The sequence below is a fragment of the Varroa jacobsoni genome, unplaced genomic scaffold (genome assembly GCF_002532875.2).
Source record: "Varroa jacobsoni isolate VJ856 unplaced genomic scaffold, vjacob_1.0 scaffold_125, whole genome shotgun sequence".
In the NCBI taxonomy this organism is placed as follows: domain Eukaryota; kingdom Metazoa; phylum Arthropoda; class Arachnida; order Mesostigmata; family Varroidae; genus Varroa; species Varroa jacobsoni.
In genome coordinates, this window is record NW_019213027.1 from 47,839 (window position 1) to 66,608 (window position 18,770).

Below are 18,770 nucleotides of genomic sequence, written 5' to 3' on the forward strand. Positions count from 1 at the left end.
CTGTCGCAGTAACTGGCGCCATCGTGCAGCAATGACGGCCTTCTGGAAAATAAAAAATAGACTCATTATCCTTTTTCTATCTATCTTGTCGTTTGTTGGTCGTCTCGAAGTGCTTGTCCATAACTTGTTTACGATATGCGCGCACGCCTGTCTCTTGTTTCTCGCTCTTGTCTTAGTTGCTTGCCGGTTTGTAAATCTTGCTGTCGTCCATTTAGACTCCCTTACACGAAGCTCGTAAGCCCGACATAGCGTTGTTAACTAATTTGAAAATAAATAGCCAGTAATCAATAGACAGGACAGAGTGGGAAGACATTAGGCCAAAGAGGAAATCACACGAGTAACCGGATAAAGCCAGGATGGATGAAACCATAGTGGAAGTGGAACAGTCACACGAAATAATAGAACTAATTAGTGCCATCCGTCGTAATTGTAGCTCGAACGAAAACTACGTATTTATAGAACACCCTGAATAAAGTAGTATAAGAAAATAAGTCTGATGATCGCAGAGATAACAACGAGGCTGAAAATTACAGCTGAAAAGGATGATCACACGATAGTGATTTTGGTACTGTGTAATTTTGTATTCATATTTGAAGAAGCGATTGCTGGCGTTGATGGCAACGAACAGTGGCGATGAGAGGTACGCGAAATTGTCAACCGAAAAGCACGGTGTTACAAACAATTAGCCAAAAAGTGGTAATCAAGTTTGTAAATACGATTAGCCTATTGGAATTTAACTTGCTGTTTGAAACAAACCGTGGCCACGGCAAGTTACGGCACTTACCGCTGGTTTGCGCAGGCCGATATGAGGCAAGAGCGCTATCACTGAATGCAATTGTAAGCCCCTTCTGTACTGACCGCGAAACTTGGCTGTTTCCGTAGTATGATACGGTAACTTGTTTTGAGCTAAATTTGCAGTTATCAATAAAACAAAATTTAAAGTAAATAAGAGAAAAATGCTCTCTTGTATAACTACATAATGATCCATTATATGTATGTATATATATATATATCTAGACTATAGGGTGCGAACACGGTTCTAATCTGTTGTCAGCAACATTTGGCATATAGTATAGTTTGTGATATTTCTTCTATATAGCATTCTGTTAAGAGAAGGTAAGCTTTGATGTTTCCTTATTTAAATGGTACCATGACACTTGCCCTGGCTGTTCGGCTCTGAACTATCACTTGTTCTGTAAGAGCTTAAACTATTCTTCAAGGTACACATCAGGTTACACGTTGGAACATCTCGTGCCGTAACATGGTTTTCGAAACGTCTTTGTTTTCGAAATTACGCTTCGTCTTGCAGCGACGGCCTTCTGTTTCGTCTCTATGAATTTCAAACAAACGATTCTGTTTGAAAATATTCGACTGCCTAAAGAATATTGAGCGCTCTTCTAGCTTGCCAACTGGTTTTGAGGCAACAGATTTCAGACTATTATGAGCAGCATTGGTGTCACTCGAAAGGTGACATTTTGGCAGCAGTAGATGCGTTGAAGTTATTTGAATGCTTTCGTTTAGACTTGAAATAGAGTGCGTCAAGATCGCTTTGCTTTACATTTTCATTATGATAAAGACTGAAGTGTTGAGGGCTTAAGCCCATAAAAAATACGTTATTTACGATCAGGACGCATTGGAAGGAACGGCCCAAAGATGGTCTTGTTCTGGATGCCCGTCGTAATGGTCGGCCAATTACGAAGGGACTGATGACATTATTGCGGAAATTCAGCAAGATCGACATATGAGTAGCTATCACATCGTTAGGAAACTAATTACCCGTTTCGAATTTCAAACCACTTTAAGAAAGATGGTTACGAAAAAAAAAAAAAAAAAAAAAAGTTATAATTTCGGTGCCCTACGAACTTACTCGATCATGTCGTTTTTATGTGCCAAACCCCCAAAAAAAAACGCAAGGAAATCGAACCCTTTCTAAAGTGGATGATGAAAACTAGATTACGTGTAACAGTAATGCGTAAATTGTGGTGCGTAAAAATGTGGGAAAAAAATATGCCTTCTAACTTGTGGTAAAGCTCCGACTGAGGTTGAAAAAGCTGATCCCAATACGTTTGGTCGCAATGGACTAATGCATTGTACGTTGCTGTGGCCTGGGAAAATAACTGATTTAGATTTCTGCTGTCAGTAACTAATAAGATTGTCACAGGCGATTTAAAAAATCGACCGGAACTAGCGAATAGACAAGACCCCGTCTTCCACCATAATAATGCCACACCCCATCCATTCTCTCAACTTTTGTTATCTCTCAACAAAAGTTGAGAGAACTTAAATGGGAAATATTAATACGTTCGCCGGTATTACTTGTGTTGGTCTCTGCAGAGCTCTTTTAATGATGTTCATTAGTTTCATTAAGGTGGTGAAGAACTCTTTTAACACAATTTTTCGCCCAGAAGTTACATAAGTTCTACAATGATGAAATTATGGTATTATCCGAAGGTCATCAATTATTAGCACATATGTATTCTAGTAATGTACTTTCAAACCATAAAAGATATTTATTTCAATTTCAACTTTAAAACGGCTAACACCTTTCCCACTACCAATATATAACTGAAAGGAGGAAAGGTTCCCGTATGATGCCGGCCGAAATCGTCTGCTATCGTTCGTGTCTGAAGCGGTCTCTCTCTCTCTCTCTCTCTCTCTCTCTCTCTTTCACTGCACTCGCCCTTCAGGTCATTAGCAAAACATTTCAAGTACTTCTATTTCGAAAGCGATTTTTATCTGGGCACGATAACTCCGAATGCTCTCTTTTTTTTTTGGCTATATCGTTTGATGTTATTGCATCCTATTGTTATTTAGAGAGTTTTCGTTATAATTCTTATTACGATAAAGAAAAATGTTTAACCTAGTAAACAATCGGGGCCAGATATTTAGCCAAGTAACATTTCTTCACAACTGAACCCATATGTGCGATCGTTAGTTAAAAGTGAAAAGATTACTCAAGGCGATGCATTTCCTAAGTGCAGTACTCCCGTTATGTATTTTTGCCAATACCTTGAGCTTATCATCTCACATGTTCGATACAACTTGGCTTTGAGTACAATTTTGTTCCTAGTTCATGCTGTGGGCCGCAAGCAATCATTCGTCGACACCGTTTGCACAGGTGGGAGTCCAATAATGGTAATATATTTCGACTTCGGCAGTAGATCGGTTCCTCATTTTTTATCCTGGGTGAATCAGGTGAATGCGACACTTCTATACAAACCCGGTCGGCCTTGAACTGACTCGAACAAAAGTAGATCCTTCTCAGCCAAAGTGCATCATCTAACCTTTTTTTTGTCACTGCTTTTATCGTGAGTCTATCAATATAACGAATACAAAAAAGCATGTTTTTAAATACAGATGCAGGTTTTGTTTGTTTTATATATATATATAGATATAGACAAGCCAGCTGGACACGCACGTTTTTCACGAGATAGGACTTTCCGTTCGATCTCATCACAGTCATACGCATATATACCTCTTAACGTAAACGATGCCAATTCTGCTAGTTCTTGGATCGTGCTAACTCGATATTTTGCTATAGTTTGCCGTGTAGTTATTAGAAAATACCTTCCAATCGTAACAAAGCTCATTGGGGAGCGCGTTGACAACGGCAATAACAACGACGACGACGACAACAGCGACATCGTCATCGGCCATTGGCGCCTTAGTCACTTGTTTCACGTCGCTGTCCGAGAACCTACTGGCCGTCGACAACGTTAACTGTTCAGACATTTTGAAGGTGCGCTGCACGGCCTCAAGTAGCCGAAACGTGCGACAACAGTATCAACGGCCATAACAAAGATGCTGTGAGTGCCACTCAACGTCGGCCACGCTACGATCTCAAGTAAGGACTATCAACTAATCCGACATTCTAACCCTTTTCTTTTCCCTAGCCCATTCTATTTGCTCCTGGGGCCTCATGCACCTATTCAACCACTAAGCATATCAATCATTGGTGACAATCATCAACTTCTTCATAATAAAGATCCTAGTCCCAAACTGCTCCTCAGATGTAAAACCCGGTCTAGACAAAAACAACGAGCAGTTTGCTCGTGGAGTGCCCTAGCTGACGTCAGCGATTCAAACACGCTAGAAACGCTGACGGCCATGTCGAGAGATATGGTTCTGCCGCCAGCTAAACGCGACTTGTTACTGCTTCGTTAACAGTTCGATCGTTTTTCTAGTCGTGCATTGATTGGCGTGGAATGCCTGCTCACCAATAGGGATCAAAGCCGTCCACATGTATCTATGGTACACGTTGCAGAGCCGCGTAATTTATCGATGGAACGACTATATCAAGGCCTCTTTCGTGTGATAAATCATGCGGACGAGCGGACATAGTGATTCTAGCTATACTGAGTGTGTTGGTACTACTTATTCATTGGGATCGGCTTCTTCGTAACTCCTAAGTATAGCTAATATCTTACGGTGTATGTGTGCAGAATATATTACGTTATAATCACCTAGTTTCATTATATGGTCACAAGCTCAATGCAGTTTCGATTGATTACGAATAGGTTCATATTGATCATGTCTAAGCATGTTTATAGGCAAATGTCACGATACGTGGGTAGTAATGATGGGACTCGAACTCAGTGCCGATTTGTGGCCCAATTATGTACTATATAGCGAACTATAAATAGATAATGTGCGGAGCTCACCCTCGCCTATCGCCGCAGAATAAAAGGCTAGCTGTCCCGATAGACGCTGGAGCTACAAGGATATGACTGCGTCGTTCGCGTCCGGCGAGGGATGGCAAGGCAAAAAGTTGACGCTCAATCGCGGCACTTCACAGTGAAGAGGTAAACTGACGCCGGGTCAGTTAGAGTGCACCAATTGCTAGCTCCCGCGCTGGGCTTTGGTGATAGTATGCAACAGAAAAGCGATGAAATCGTCTTTCCAGTGACGGACGGAAATATTCCCGATTTGCATTTTGCTGAGTCAAACTACTGCTATCCTTCTTCTGCCGACACGGGACAGTACGGGTCATGCGACAGGTATATCTTTTTACGCGGATAGTTCGTCGATGACTGGGTGAGCTACCTTCAGTGTTGGCACGTAAAGCAGTACCTGACTTCATCCAACGCGAGGACTTCGATAGTTCACTTTCGGGCAAACAGGTACGTATTACATAACTGAAGATCTAAACGGTCACAGAGCAACTGTTTGCGAGGTACCCATCTTCCTTCTTAACCATGACACTGTCCTGGCAATGAATTTTATTTTTTAGATCACTATAAGGGCCGCCCTATGCCCAACTTCGCGCAGAAGCATACGTCCAGCTCTAGATAGCGAATGATGGTTCTCTGAAAAAAAACACCCTCTTCACATTGGTCATTGTTACAAGATTGTTTTTGATTCGTTCAGAAGTGTGTATCCTTTGCTAAGTCCACTTTGATTTACTGGCGTTTGGTTACACCTGATATGTTATACAGGGAGGGAGAGTACCTCAAAAAAGATTGTTACTGCCAGCTAATGCCATTGGCTGCAAGGTGACGAACATCCACTTCTTCATTTTTGACTCACAACCTCGCATGGATCCATAGTTTTTAGTGATCCAAAATATGCACACATGCCGTAGCGTCTCGCCAATACCAGGTAAACAGGTATCTGTATATTAAATTGAGCAATGGCAACCCTGTAAAGCAGCTGTCGTGAGACTCGGTTATTGTAACTGGTATGTAGCAGTCATCACGATTTTCATTAACTTTTTTTGTGAATGAATATTTTTTAAATTGGCAACCTTCGGCACAATTAGTGCTTCCTGTGGAGCTGTAGAATAAATCATCTATGAAAAGAACAAATGATTGATAGCCTGTTAACTATATAATCACCAGGACTCCAAAAACGCCAGCTAACATTCGGCAAAACGCGCTCCATCACAATTCACGTTTTTCTGTATATATATATATATATATACATACATAAAGGGAGAGAGAGAGAGATAGCGTCATGTGTTTATCGCTATTCAAATGAGTTGGTATTTTTTTGTTTTGAATAAAATTGATGCGCTCAAGTAACCCTAACGATCGAAAAAAAGAAAAAAAAAAATTAATGGGATCATAGAGGGGTTTGCTCCTAGAAACAGCTGTCTATATTGAGTCAGTACCTGAGTAAAATAGATCCGGTAGTAGTAATGGTTTAGGAGTTGTTATAATTGAATGACACATTATCAAGTCGTTTGCTGAATTAATAATATAATAAATTGACTTGTTTGACCTTCCGGAGCAACTACTGGTTAAGCAGACACTTGGTCGATCGTTCATTGATTTATTATATCGATTGTGATGTTTAGATCACCATCAAGTGCCTCATCGACGAGAAGTTGTCATCGATAGTACAAGCAATTATTTAATAAGGTATGACAACTTATAACTTAACTTACGGATCTAATTTTCTAGGGTTTCAATTCGTTGCAGCGCAATTAACATGGACGCGTGGAAAACTCGAGAGGAGGTCACTGTTCCAATGACGATCCTTCACTCTGCTCTGAGAGTAGCCGTAATAGTAGTGATAGCGACGTGTAGCTAAAAAGTTTATACCCTTCATTTTCGAAAGCTTCGGGCTTGAAAAATATTTCAACACGAACTTTCATTCAGCCTTCAAGCGTACATAGCTGTGCTTCGACTGCCTTGACCGAAGACTAAACACACGCCGGGTAGCGCCACTTCACCCTTAGACCCACATGCCTCTAAGTGTAATTTCGAGTGCTGTAAATTGCTGTTCTTAGAGCGTAGAGCGAAGGCATCCTGGAACGTTCTAATCATCTATCTCGCTCAATTTCTATCTCATAGTGCGCGTTCTCTACAGACGGCCTGCGACGGAAAATTTGTATTTGGTCTCTCTCGCGTTCTTTGAAACGACGCTTCTCTACCCCTGCTGCTGGTAACATACCCAATGCTATAATTGTTGATACTCTAACTCAGCTGGTGTTGCTGTTTTGTTGTCATGATTATTATACTGTAGTAGTTGGTGTTGCTATTTCGAAACTACCATTTGCAAGAGGCGCTGCCCTACAATTAAACTTTTCCTAATTCCCCACTTTGCACTCTTGAGTCTGTTGCGTATAACCTCATCGTTCTCTTGCCCGACGGAAAGCGTGCTCAGACCAGGGGGCGCCTGCCGTGATGCTGCTGGACATCGACAATTACGCCATCATGCTTGGGGAGTTTCGCCGATACACCACTTACCGTCGTATCGTCTCGTGTTTGCCGCTGTCCCTTTTCACGATCGTGTGCTTGTCGCGTACGGGTGCGTGACAAGCACACGGCTATCAGGCCTGCAGATGCGGGCCATCCAAACGGCAAACTTCAACGAATCGATGTGCAATGGAAACTACGTATTATGTTTACTTTGAAGAATAAGAGTTTTCGAATGAACGAGTTTATGAAACGGATGAAGTCGAAAGAATGAGAGAGGACAACAATAGAGGGAAAGTATGGAAGCAGCCAAAACGCTGAATCAAACCAAAATCAAATCATAGCTCGGCAATAGAACTATACGATATGACCACACGAACCGATCGTATACGGAACACTCGTTCACGCTGTTTTCCAAACGCTGTATCGGCGACTCTCTGGAGCACGGAAAGGTTCCGATCTAATCGCGATTAGCAATAGAAAAGGGGCTCAGCATTGGTAAGTATACATAGATATGGAGTTTCCGATAGAACAGAATGCACCAGGCCGAGTAACGCAATTCGAGGAACAACATATAGCAGCTAATACGAGTTGTAATATACCGCATCGACAGTTAGCACGAGTTATCCAGTGTTCGTTAGAAATCCAAAACGAAATAGTCTTATCTGTAGCAGCGAAAGTACGGCGCGACTCTTCGAAACAGCGCCGCAAATGATCGTTGGTTGTTTTTTGTCTATCGGCATTTGTTATGACCAGCACGATTTATCTTAATGTTTTAGATAACGAAGCTCGAGTTACAGAAAAGGCTGTTACGTGCAACATGCTCAATCAATGATGATTATTAATGTGTAGATTTAGTTGTCGAAACTCGGGGCATAATGCCCTGCCGAGCTCTAGGCTCGCCGACATGTTAACAATGAATAAGCCGTTAACAAAACAAACAAGGACATAGCTGAGAATTTGAAAGCCTATCCAAATACCATTTTCTCTACGTGATCAATAAGGCAATTAAGATATTTAATATGCGTATGTACGTGTCTATTTGATGTTATCCAGATTCTAGATAATATATAATAAAATCTAATAATAGTAAATCTATAAACATTTTAGCTCCTATACAAACAACAACCCCATTGTAAAATTCACACACAGAAACACCGACACAAAATACTCTGTCCTATTCATAGACGTCTTTTGATCCGCTTCGCTTCGTGTCCTTCATGCAGCCGTCCACACTGCTCCTGCTGGGTTATCCTTGTAACTCGTGTTTTGTTTCGCCCACGTTACATCCTGTGCATCCGGCGACAACCGATCAGAGCACAGGGCCCGGAGGCGGCGGAAGGGCGTACTGAAAAACTATAACAAAACAAGACAAAACGCAAAGCACAAAGAGATAGAAACAATGGCAAATGCTACGTCTTCTTGGTGAAAAGCCAATAAGGCTACAGCAGCGAAAATAGTGGCGAATTGTTGTTGTTTGCTATCCAATGACAGAATTAGTCACAGATAAGCCTAAGGAGTACTTGTGAAGCACCCGGAGTTACACGACCTCACTATAATCGACATCGACATGTATAAGCTACAAAATAATTGTTTCCTATCCGCCAGAATATATCAGACCCGTTCAAGTTCTAACTATCCGCAGTAATAACTAGATTTCGGTTTTAAATTTTATCAGATTTCTATACATCGTGAAAATGCTCGTGAACAAAATAAAAAAACACATTTATTTGAAGATTTTCGATTATCGGTCAGATCACCGGAAACGACTAACTAGCGCAATGACGCAGAGGTGACTTGTCGATAAAGGCTGATGTAAGCCCATGCGTAATGATCGCAAGCGTGTTTATCTGCACCGCTTCATTAGTCCTTCTGAAGCATTGGTTGTTATTTAAAAGTCCATTCATTCCGACGCTGGTATCTAGAAACATCATATGTTCTTGCCTGCCTTAGATATTTTCTCGTGTTCTGGAAATGGTAAGCCTCACTTGGATCGCCAAGAGGGCTGCTTTACCCAAACCAGATTTTAGATAATACCACCTTTCCATGCTACCTTTTTAGGTCGAGGAGAACCAATCATTCTCTGAGTTAACGTCGAAACGTGTACCAAGCAATATTGTTGTCGGATATTAAAGACAGAAGAACTACTTAGAATAAATTCGAAATAAATTTCTAATAGATGGTTTCTCATAGTTCTGTTAGACTATCGTATTTAGCTCGTATTAATGGTCATGTATATTTATATATTTGGTATTTTCATTCCTTTATACCATCATTTATCTAGACGAATATGCTTAAGTCAATTTCGGCCGATTTTGAGGCACAATAATATTTTCTAGCCCGTGAAGCCTCCAGCCATTTAACAAAAGCTCTCTGCAAGCAATGAGGATACTTTTTCTCTGTTGATTTTAGCCGGCTAGCACGGAAAGTTTTTATATGAACGCCAATACAAAGATATGATGAGAAGTTGTACACTCAGGCATAATTGGACCGACCAGAGTTTAGCTAATGATCATGCAACTGATAAGCCTAACGAGTAGCTGTGAGGCGGTCAGGGTTACATAAGCTCACTATGATCGACCCAGACATGCATACGCTCCACAGTGTAACACGAACTTTCGAAGGCGTCTTCGATCCGGGGTTTGCACGCACATAATTTTCGACTCCTCACCTATTCACTAAACTATTCTTATCAGTATGTTATCATAAATTCCAATTTCGGCGCGGACTGGGTGAGTTCTATGGCGGATTTTTGCCAACCTACGATACCGTACATGGCTGTTACATGGTGATTCGTAGTTGAATCATTTATTTACCAATCGCGTATTGATTCTTCGTACATCCACTTCAGAATTCGTATATAGGCCTTCTGCCACAATGGTGCGTCAACGGTCATATCCGCCAACGGCATTTTCCTTCCTATATTCCCTAAAAAAACTTGATCGACAGTGTCAATAGAAACACTATTGTTTCCGGAACTAAGATAATAAAACGATGCTTAGCTTCGAAATAAACCAACCGCGTTCGATAGTTGTAATCCAGTTAGGTGACTGTACGAAGAAGCCAGCAGCTCTGCCTTTCTCCATACGCGTTCCCAATGCCTTGTCGTGTTAACTTAGAACTGTTCCTACAGGAGCAGCACGAGAAATAGGTTCCGTAAGAGAATGAAAGTATAAAATCTTGTGTATATAAATTAGCGAAAATATTGTCAAGCTATTATTAAAGAAAAAAAAATGAAGAAAGTTACTTTTCCTTCATGGAGGCAGCGGCCAAAAACGAAGCTGCCGCGACTTTCGATTTGAAAAGGAATCGGTAGATCTGTAGAGTTATGTCGTCTAAAGTTTCTTATTTCTCCTTCCGCGGACCGCTTTGACCGCCGTCAACTTCCAAAAAATCGTGTAGGCAACTCTGCGTCCCCGCTTTCTCTATAGGTGAGGCTTGTGGCCAAATTCACTTAAAGTGGTTTGCTACTTGCACAAAACTTAGGCAGTAGACAAACAGCAAAAAAAAAGGAAAGAAAATCCATTGGGATGTCGAGCAAGCGTTCGAAGGGCGGGCGTCGAGAAAGAAGAACGATAGTAAGCTGAAAAAAAACTGAAACAGGAGCGTTTCCGTACCACCTAGCTGTACCACTGCAACGGTCGAACGCCGCTGCCGCGTCCGCTGTTCTGGAGTAATACTTGAAGTTAGTGCACCCAGCAAAGTGCCATGTAAATGCTTTCGGTCTACTCTTCTTTAGGAAAGAACATCGAAGCACGCGCCCTTTCCTAGACCTTGAAACAGGGCAGCTGACTGGCTGACTGCGACCTCACCAACACCAGCATAGCTAGCTGATGGTAAAGAATGCGCAGCCAGTGCATAGAAAGATTTGGGCCAGGGATACAAGTTTTGCTGATTCAGTAGAGTAGCTAGAAAAGTAGAGGGTCTGAGCGGGGGCATCTAGGACGGAGGAAAGGAAATAGTGGGCGGCTGTTGGCTAGGCGTCGTCTTCTCCCACCTTTTTTCTTTCTTACACGCTTATGGGTATTTGCTTACTCAACAATACAGCAGAATACACATATAGTGTACAACGTTTGCCCGTTGAAAAACGGAATGGGTGCACATTGGGCAGGGGTTGCGATGGTGCTTCAACAGCATCAGCGGCAGCTCAGTAGGTGGCACTAGGCACTCACAAAACCCTACTGTACAGCCAGGGCAACGGGTAGAGCTTCACTGTACAAATAGAGGAAGCCATAAATAAATACCTGAGTAAATGCGTTCGCCAACGAAACCAGCACAACAGGGCAGGGACGCTCTGATAACAACAGCGAAGGGAACAGTAACGGCCACAATTGTAGCAAAGGAACGAAAGGCGAACGACGCAGGACCACTGTGAACCAGTATACACATCCATGTACACTGGCCGAGTGAGTAGTAGACAGATAATTAGGCATCATCTCTCCAGAAAGACTGAGGGGTTGAACAAATAGTTATAACTATGGAGCCGTACTGGGCTGTGACGAGGAAAAAATTACTTCCTCGGCGACCACGAATAAGATAAAACGTCCAATGTGACCCTCGACACACCGCTGCTATTGCATTGAATTTTTCTTGATAGGTTTGGCTGACTCTTCTACTTCAAGCGCGGAATAACGCGAATAGTTGGATTACGGGTAGCACCACAGCTTACCATCGGCGTAGTGTTACAGACTGAAGGCAAAGTTGATGGAAAAAGGCCTAAAAATGAACTCGTTGACAATGATAGTTGCAATGAAACTAAAGTTTAAGTTATAATGATTTCCCTAATGTTTTTTTTTTTTTTTTTAATTTAAACAAGCCCTCATTCACGCACTAATATTATCACTCAACTTATATTCAGTTTAGAAAATGCATATAAAATACGAAGTAGCGCTGCTTCAAAAATTAATCTGCGTGCCAAAAAGGGTCAACGTGGCTACAAGGACTAATGTGGACAGGCCAAAGGACACGAAATATTCGAAAATATTTTCCTCTTAGCTTGGTTGCATTGAGGAATAATTTGTTAAACTTAACGGCCGGTGTTAAGGTCACGTCCTGGCTATAATTGACGACAGGAAACTAGGAGTGACGACGCCCAACTAGCAACAACTCTTGCCCGCTGATGTTACCTGACAAAAATCGATCTGTTTGTTATTATGATAATAACTGTTATTATAATAGTTATTCACATCTTTGAAAAAATATAGGTACTTGTTCATACAAAGCTAATTACTACTCACGCAGAAATTGACTCTTGTCTTAAATTTAGCAAAATACAATAGGCTGCTGCACACATCGTGTTTGCAACAGTGATAGCATCAGAAGGCACAACGCGGCTGCGAGAGGTAACCTAACGATGAACAGTCTGGTAAGCGGGCCCGGTCACTGACACAAAGAGGCTGCGTAGTTCCTGACTAGTTGCGAGTGATCAGAAAACGATCATAAATATACATTGATCTGCATCTAAATTTTCCCACCCGAGCTGTCACGTGCAATAAGGGATCAGAGAACATACTTGAAACGTATGATAAATGCGAAAATACAATATCAGTAATAATACAGGGATGGGCAATGTTCACCTTGTACTAACAAGAAACTCCTTTGGACCCATGCAGTGTTCGCTCACTTGTTATTACTCGGGTCACACATTCTTTCAACGGGTGACAGAGCGTGCAAAAAAGAGCCGGCTAAGCTCGTTTGTGTTGCATCTTATGTCGCCACAATATTTACAATTGATCCTAGATATACCTTTTTTTTGGGCTACACGCGGTTTCAATGACAGGTCTCTACATCGAGTTGTTATGATTAGCGAGAAAAAGCTGTTCTATGTTAATATCGTAGGTAGTTCTGAGACATACACCTAAGCTCTAAGATGAGCCACGTCTCCGCCTGAAGAAGGAGAAGACACTGAACAAGGGTTCGCATATAGCCCTGTTGAACCGAATAAAATAAACTAGCCAGCATATAAAGCCCAATAAGCAAAGCGAAGGCACATGTGGCAAACATTTCAATGAAGCTTCCCCTTGCATTCTTCAGACTTAACGGAAATGGATTTTCCGATCACTGGCAAATTAAGTTAGCAAGCGTCTGTTAGACAGTGAAGATGATCTTGCTAGACAAGTTCCTCAACACTAATGGAGTTTCCCGCCAGACGTTAATGACAAGAAAGAATAGATAATTTACTGAGAAATGGTAGCATGTTAAGAAGCGTGACGACGAACACAGGGTAAATTAGCGCGTATCAATTATCAAAACTAACTGATACCAGCTCGAACTCACGACTATTGCATATACAGTCAACGTACGTCAGTTGAGGTTACTGAATTGAATCGACGTTATGGGAACTCCTTACCGTGTATTAAACACGTTTACGTGTATATGTGCAGACGGTACTCGCGATACGTAAATGATCATTTTTTAACAGGGGCCCCATTCACACGTATAGCTTTCGTTCTTTGGTGGCGGTATCCATCATATTCTGTCTCTAATTTTATAGCTGCGATAATAATGTATCTTGCTGTTTCCGTTCTACGATTTTCGCACGTATCGAATCTTCTTGCTAACGTATAAAACGAACACTAATACAATTTAAACCGTAAATTCTTATACTTACCTGATATTCCATATACCGTTCCAGAAAGCTATGCAAGGCGGCTACTGCTGGATCTATGAGTTTAGCCATTGGAATTGGACCTCAAAAAATGCCAATTTTTCGAACTTTGCCGAGGTTTAAAATGCGGAAAACAGTTTGGTCTTCGACGAAACAAATCAATTCAATGGCAACAGTAGTAGCAACTGTTGGGTATTGTTCATTTTTTGCGCAAGTTTAGTGCTTACAAATACTGTATCATTTTCATCTATATGTTTCTATAGGTAATGCTCTAAATACACATCCTCAACTAGAGCCTCAATGATTGTCAATTGGCAACGCTGTTGTGGCCGAAGTGTGATCTGTTTATTGTGTGTCTGTAAGTAAAGGCCAGTTTATCTGTTTGCTTGTTTTGCCAATAAAAGCTAGCTTCCGATGCTGTTGTTTTCCATCGGGTAGGCGGAGGTTCGCCGGGCTACATTTACCCAAATGCAATTCTTTGCTATATAAGAAGTGATTTCTACGAATCTCATTCTCTCTATAATTAACACAACTTCTGTTTATTATGACCTGCTTGTTACTTCTAGCATTCACAATTCGATTGCTTCTCTATGTGGTGGCGGAAGCTTAGTTTAACCTTTAGTGGTCCGTATCGAAACGCGCCTGCCAACAGGCTTGAAGTACGTAATATTATGAAGAACAAGGTTAACTACTGTGGAGGCTGCCAGCAGGATGAAATAGCGGCTATAACAGATCTTATATTTAGTCGCATATATATTTTATTAATGCAATTCGCTAAAAACTTTGTTAAGCTTGAAACGGATATTTTGTTGTTTTTTTTTTTTAGATAAACTGTTGTGTACGAATAGATTTTCTTGGTTTCCTCAGACTTGTCAGTTTTTGAGATTCCTAAATTGTGCTGTGAGACGAGCGGAATAGTAGAGGCTTACCAAAAAAAGAGTCGTTCATTTTTCCTTCGAGGCTACACGTTAATATACACACACGCCAATACAATCCTCGGATAAGTTCTTTCCCGTCACTGAGCTATAAAGGAACGCTTTATAACGTCTGCATTTACATCTATACAAATAAAACCAGTTCAGAATACGATAGCGATCTCGTAGCAACAAGCACGCTCTTACTCCGTGCATTTTCAAAAAAATATTTTTCGCACTTCACGTCCGGTACTCCAAAATATGACATCAAACGGTTGGTTTCCAGCTTTAAGGTTAGCGGGCAAACATGTTAATCGCTGCGCCATAGCGGGAATAGGGCACATTTAGTTTCTCTTCTACCCTTTTCGGATAACAACTTGGTTTAGATCGCTGTAGAATCTCCAGGTTGCAAGCAATATGGCCGCGCATCTCAGTTTCCGTTTTACATAGTTGAACTTTTTCGTCGGCCATCGTTGGAAATATCAGCGCTTTGCAGCATCTGCAAGAGTCACGCCTGCAGGAATATGGCTTCGCCTAGTTACAGTGTTCTTGTTCTATGCTTGCTTTACGCCTGGTCGCGAATTCGCCAAAAGGAAGGCGGCTGAATCCAGTGGACGTTAATTACGTGTGACAGTAATGTGGCACTCCAATGCAAAGCAGGGGAAGGAAATGATGCTGCCATCCCGAAAAGATAGAGTACTCGCCGAAGTGTTTGTAGGCTCTCGATTAGAGGGTTAGTCTGGGACTCCTGTTTGATTATGTAGTTTTGTATGGGAAGTACATGAGACGTGAATAAAACCCTCGACGTTCTATCTGAATCTGCTAACGCGGCTGTGGACCTTGGTCCTTTCCATCTTCCCGGTGCATGCCGTGGCGATAATTTTCATCGGCGCTAATGGAGCCTCGGCCTATTACACTTGACTGTACACGGACATGAGCGCCTCCAAGCACACGAGCAGGCAATAACAGTCAAGAATGTTAATCGGGATTTCAACCCATAAGTTAAACCAAAATATTGCCGCTTCATAGAAACATGAAAAGCAACATTACCTAAAATCGAGTTCAGTCAGGTAACAGTAACATACATTTAGCCAATTATCGCCGGTATTGTATAACAATATACATACATGTACATATGTATAAAAATTATGATACCCAAATATGTATTATGAGCCATATTTTAGGTAATTTTTAGGAACATTTTTTAGGCCATTTCGTCGGCCTTGTTATTGTTACTTTTGACCGTTACCGTATGGAACCCGTATACTGAACACACGGTCGATGGCAGGCGGCGTTGCCGATTGAAGAAGGCCTTTGGCACACGTGGCACTGAGAAATTTTACTACGACTATCTCTGCGCGAGAGCGCTCTAAGAGCCCATGTTTGTGTAAGCATGGCAGTAACATCAGGTACTGATATATGTGGAGGCTTTAAGTTGACTTTCTTCGTTTGGATAGGCTTATACCATCTATTTGACCTATATTGCACGGTCCGTGACCCGCTATTGATTGTGGATCCTGAATTTCGGTAGAACTTGTGCCAACCGACATAGCAAGAGATAAGAGATACATACGACCACTGCGATTTTGCCTTTTTTTTTCCACGCGTTGACCGGTTGAATCACAGATAAGTAGAATCTATGTGAACAAAACCTTATTACAAAATTAAATTCATACCATTTCCTAGTGGTACTATGGCTCTAAGTGCATTACCGGATATTAACAACATTTCTATCAGTGCCTCATGATCACAAAACGTGGTGGATAAGAACGAAGCAATTGATTAGAAAATAAATATGACCATCCTATAAAAGCCATCGTAACTAAGAAAACAATTATAACTATGAAGGCAAATGGCCTAATTGGGGTCGAGCAACAAATGGAAACGTTAAATCGACCTGTAAAACTCGTCTTCTAAATAGAATGGCTCTTCGTTTCAATGTCAATATTATTCATCAGAAACACTTTCATCTTTCGGAGCAGTATATATAGAGAACCTCACTGCAAAGTACTGATACTATTCACAGCTCCGAAACCATGTTTAAGCTGATGCGAAGAAGCAGACACGATAATCAGAAGGTTCTACGATAAAAATCACTGCGTGCCGTAGACTCAAGCAAACGACCCAAACAACTCTAAAATCTGTATTTTGATCTGAAAAATTTTTTTACTATTTACTATACTTATTCCTAGGTAAGAATTAGCGGACAGAAACGCTCTCGCCATAACTACTGAAGGTTATTATTAGAGCAAACGATTTACGGGTTACGCGTGCCGTTGGCCAAATCAGTACGTAGATCAGATTTAATTCGTACGCTTGGAAAATAACACGTTTTCATATCAGACAATATGAATCATGGGCAGTTTTTTCGGGTCTATGTGAATAGTTGTATCCTAAGTTATCCTGTAGTGCGCACACGGAAACGCTTGCGATTCTACGTTCCGCTACGCCATACGCTACAGTCAACAGTTCCGCAAAAGGCAACTACAAGCTCTAGCGAGGGCTACAATCTTGTAAGCTATCAATAGTAATATGATTCACTTTTAAGGCCAGACAGGTGCAGAGCGGACGATTCTAGAGCGCGCGTCATTACTTGTTAAAAAAAACGAAGCAATAAGTTTCACCCGTAGAGGCTACCTCGCTATTATCGTCTACGGCAATCTTTGTATAAAAATTAATGACGCCAGTAACAACAACAATATTGGCTACAATATGATCGATCGGCTGTTGCTACCAGTACTAAAAAGTTTCCGCTTCGTTTTATTATTTGCAGTTGTAGTCTCCATTATGTAGATACCTGTCTCGGTTTCAATAGCAACGCCAACAACTGCTATCGTTATTGCTACCGCTCGGATGAACGGGGTCACGCCGCGGTAGCTTCATCGGGCGTGACGAAGTTCACCAACAAATTTCCCACCATGAAGCCATACGTTTTTTAGTTCCATCTCCACTATCCACCACTGTCCCTCTTACTATCGCTGGGACGACGATTGGTGCCGCTATGACAATTCTTTGCTGTTTTTTGCTGAGTTACCCCGTCCCATTTCTGCCGAACGAAGTCTTCTAACTAATAACTCAACAACAACAATCGTAGCAACAGCCGCGGCAGACACACGGACGCAACAGTACAATAGTGATCAATGGTAGTACAAGTGGCGGCATAGAACAGCAGTAGCAACAACGACGGCAACCACATTAGCAGGAAACGATGGATTCATCTCCCCACCGCAAATATAATAACACCATACGGCACCTCCAGGCATCATTTGTATAGTAGAATAGATTATGTACCTGCGCATGATAATACGACATTAGAAACGTGACATCATATACGCTTGATGAACTCACTTTACATTGTCATAGTAGTGGCAACATCAGTAGGTTACACGCCATTACGTCTCCTTTTTCGGAAGACTCGAATCTTGATATATTCTGTACTTCTGATTTTTCGTCAGGGTGCCTTAATGAAAACGACACAAAATTGTCGTCGGAAAGCTGTAGTCAAATAGACAATGGACCGCCTATCAAATAAATAAACGTAATAAAGTCAACTGGAAATCAGCCACTAGACCCTAATGAATCGTATAGCGGTACAACGTACTTGAAAACAGAGCCTTCACCCTGGTGACCAATTAGGTCAGAACGCATCTCGGAAAAAACGGACTTCTTTTCTAAAGGACAAACGTCTTGTTGTTTTTTACTTGTATAATAACAAATAATTAATAAATGTGATCGTAGTAATAATGGTGCGGCAGTTTTGAATAAAACTCGTTAGTGCTTGGGCTGTGTAAGGCATAACATTGCGACCCATATTGTCTAGAAAGGAAATCCATAGATCACTTCCGTTGTGGCACCGAGATGCAACGACAAGTTTGCTTAGGCTAGAATACGGATACGGCAAGAGCGCTGGCTCAGCGAATTAACCGAGCAGTATCGACATCGACCTACGCCGCTCGACCGACCGCCGTCGGCTCCGGACGATTCGCTCCTTTCAACATTTTTTACTCTGTCAGGAACCGAGCTCTCTTTCGTCTCGATACAAACCGCGGACACCTCAAGCACTGCCAGACCACTGCGTCCATTCGTTCGATCGGCCAACCGATGTTACTA

At 41.6% G+C, this 18,770-nt stretch overlaps 2 long non-coding RNA genes across 5 annotated transcripts; one reads left to right on the forward strand and one right to left on the reverse strand.

The window, feature by feature from the left end:
• Nucleotides 1–4,677: 4,677 nt before the first annotated feature.
• LOC111267469 (uncharacterized) lies at nt 4,678–9,331 on the forward strand. 4 transcript variants are annotated; one of them, XR_015313793.1, is made up of 3 exons: nt 4,679–5,120; nt 6,420–6,885; nt 7,057–9,331. It is a non-coding gene; the product is annotated as an uncharacterized LOC111267469 (long non-coding RNA). The 4 variants fall into 4 exon arrangements; XR_015313794.1 differs by having other exon boundaries at nt 7,099–9,331; XR_015313792.1 differs by having other exon boundaries at nt 4,678–5,120; nt 6,402–9,331.
• LOC111267483 (uncharacterized) lies at nt 8,292–14,738 on the reverse strand. The gene is made up of 2 exons (XR_002684654.2): nt 10,757–14,738; nt 8,292–10,266 (listed from the first exon to the last, which is right to left on the reverse strand). It is a non-coding gene; the product is annotated as an uncharacterized LOC111267483 (long non-coding RNA).
• Nucleotides 14,739–18,770: the final 4,032 nt, after the last annotated feature.